Here is a 2,961-nt window from a genome sequence, read left to right as displayed (position 1 = left end):
GATTTTCAAGATCTCCTTCAAAATGTAGAACCACACCTTCACATTAACACAAGGCATCACTTTGCCTGCTCTCTGCAACCCCTGGAGGGGGACTGGAGGAATGTATCAAATTCTTAATTTAAGGAAAAAATCCCCAGCGCCTACATGTGGTGAAAAAAGCCATTTCGTATGTTGGAGGTGTTAGGAAGACCGTGCTGCCTGAAAAATACTGATCTGACTACAGTTCCTGGGATGCTGGGCCTCCCTGTAAAGGAAATAGGAGCTGATCCAACTTTGGTGTTTAAAGGGCATGAGCACAGTTCAGGGACAGCATGAGGTCTGACTGTCAGGACTGTGGGCTATCCATTACCTTAGGATGGGGGCGAGGGGGAGCGATGATTCCAACCCTACCAAGTTTGATGAAACGTGCTAACTCCATTCCACGGTAAGTGGCAGGGACAGCACTGGAGCCAAGCAAGCAGCCTCAAAAGCTCTCCAAGCCTTCAAGGATGAGAGGCCCCAGTCTGTAGTCCCTTTGCTCTAGAAGGGGGAACCAAGGCTCTGGGATCCGACAAGCCCCTGCTGGCTGTGTGATCTTGGGCATGTTAGCTCAGAGACCTAACATCTCTGAGCTTTTATTTCCTCCTTTGAAAAAGATTGACACAAAACTGTAGGATTCAATGAGATAATACAGGGAAACCACGGAGCACATGGAAACATTCAATGATTAACATTAGTAATTTTGTGACGATGATGATTAGTTGACAGCTATCCAGGTTCTTACTAATTATCTCACCTTCTCATTATCCAGATGGGAAAACTGAGGTCCGGAGAAGAAAGGGGACTTGCTCAAGATCATGCAGCAAGCTAGAAGATCTAGGCCCCAGGTCTCTGTTTTCTTAGACCAAGTCTTTCTCCACCACACATACTGATCATGTTCTGAGGCTATCTCAGAAATATAAAGAATATTCCAACAGCCATGTGAGTTCTACAGCAGAACCAGGTCTGGGACAGATAATTGTTGAGAAGAGAAAGCCTGACCAAGCCCATCCATTTGCTGGTCACTCATCCTCTGAGCTGGCCATAATCATTCATATATGGGGGAATTTGAACTAAGAGATATAAAAGAGTTTTTAGGGATGGGCAGTGGAGCCAAAGCATTACTACAAACAAAGCTAGTAGAGACGATGGAATTCCAGCTGAGCTATTAGAAATCCTAAAAGATGATGCTGTTAAAAAGTGCTGCACTCAATATGTCAGCAAATTTGGAAAACTTAGCAGTGGCCACAGGACTGGAAAAGGTCAGTTCTCATTCCAATCCCAAAGAAGGGGAATGCCAAAGAAGGTTCAAACTACCATACAATGGCACTCATCTCACATGCAATTAATAATAAGGTTATGCTCAAAATCCTTCAAGCTAGACTTCAGCAGTATGTGAACCAACGAACTTCCTAATGTACAAGATGGGTTTTGAAGAGGTAGAGGAACCAGAGATCAAATTGCCAACATTTGCTGGATCATGGAGAAAGCAAGGGAATTCCAGAAAAAACATCTGCTTCATTGACTATGCTGAAGCTTTTGACTGTATCACAACAACCTCTTCTTAAAGAGATTGGAGTACTAGAACACTTTACCTGTCTCCTGAGAAATCTGTATACAGGTCAAGAAGCAACGATTTGAACTGGACGAGGAACAACTGACTGGTTCAAAATTGGGAACAGAGTACAACAAGGCTGTATACTGTTACCCCAGTTATTTAACCTATATGAAGAGTACATCACGCAAAATGCTAGATTGAATGAATCACAAGCTGGAATCAAGATTGTAAGAAAAATCAACAACCTCAGATATGCAGATGACACCACTCCAATGGCAGAAAGTAAGAGAGGAACTAAAGAACTTCTTGATGAGGGTGAAAGAGGAGACTGAAAAAGCTGACTTGACACTTAATATTTAAAAAAACTAAGACCATGGCATCTGGTCCCATCACTTCATGGCAAGTAGAAGGGGAAAAAATGGAAACAGTACAGACTTTATGTTCTTGGCCTCCAAAAATCACTGCGTATGGTGACTGCAGCCATGAAATTAAAAGATGCTTGCTCTTTGGAAGAAAAGCTATGACCAACCTAGATAGCATATTAAAAAGCAGAGACATCACTTTGCCAAGAAAGGTCCATCTGGTCAAAGCTATAGTTTTCCCAAGTAGTCATATACAGATGTGAGAGTTGGACCATAAAGAAGGTTGAGCACCAAAGAATTGACACTTTCAAATTGTGGTGCTGGAGAAGACTCTTGAGAGTCCCTTGGGCTGCAAGGAGATCAAACCAGTCAATTCTAAAGGAAATCAACCCTGAATATTCATTGGAAGGACTGTTGCTGAAGCTGAAGCTCCAATACTTTGGCCACTTTATGTAAAGAGTCGACTCATTGGAAAAGACCCTGATGCTGGCAAAGACTGAAAGCCAAAGGAGAAGGGGGCAGCAGAGAATGAGATGGTTAGATAGCATCACAGACTCGATGGACATGAGTTTGAGCAAACTCCAGGAGATAGCAGAGGACAGAGGAAACTGGCGAGCTGCAGTCCATGAGGTCGAAAAGAGTCGGATACTACTGAGCAACTGAACAGCAATGGAGCCCAAGGCTATGTGGAAGCAGGAGGAGTGATGGGGAGGTAGGGCAGTCATGTGATCTCAGACAGCTGAAAGGAGAGTAGTTACAAGGGTGATGGAGTATGGGTTCTGAAGCAGACAAAGACAGCAGAATCTCAGACAGCCCTCTGGAGAGTGCTGAGACAGGGATGCAAGCCAGATGCTCAGTTAATGGGAGGCGATATTCATTAGTGTTCCTCTCCCTGGGATGGTGGGAAAGCTCTGAAAAGAGTCCAGAAAGAGACTCCAGAAAGACAAGCCATCAGCCACAGTGATATCCACAGAGCAATGAAAGCTAAGGACACCGATACAGGAGGCTGGCAATAATTCCTAG

Source organism: Bos mutus, chromosome 3 (genome assembly GCF_027580195.1).
Source record: "Bos mutus isolate GX-2022 chromosome 3, NWIPB_WYAK_1.1, whole genome shotgun sequence".
Taxonomy (NCBI): Eukaryota; Metazoa; Chordata; class Mammalia; order Artiodactyla; family Bovidae; genus Bos; species Bos mutus.
The sequence above is the reverse complement of the archived record's forward strand: the minus strand, read 5'-3'. Positions refer to the sequence as shown.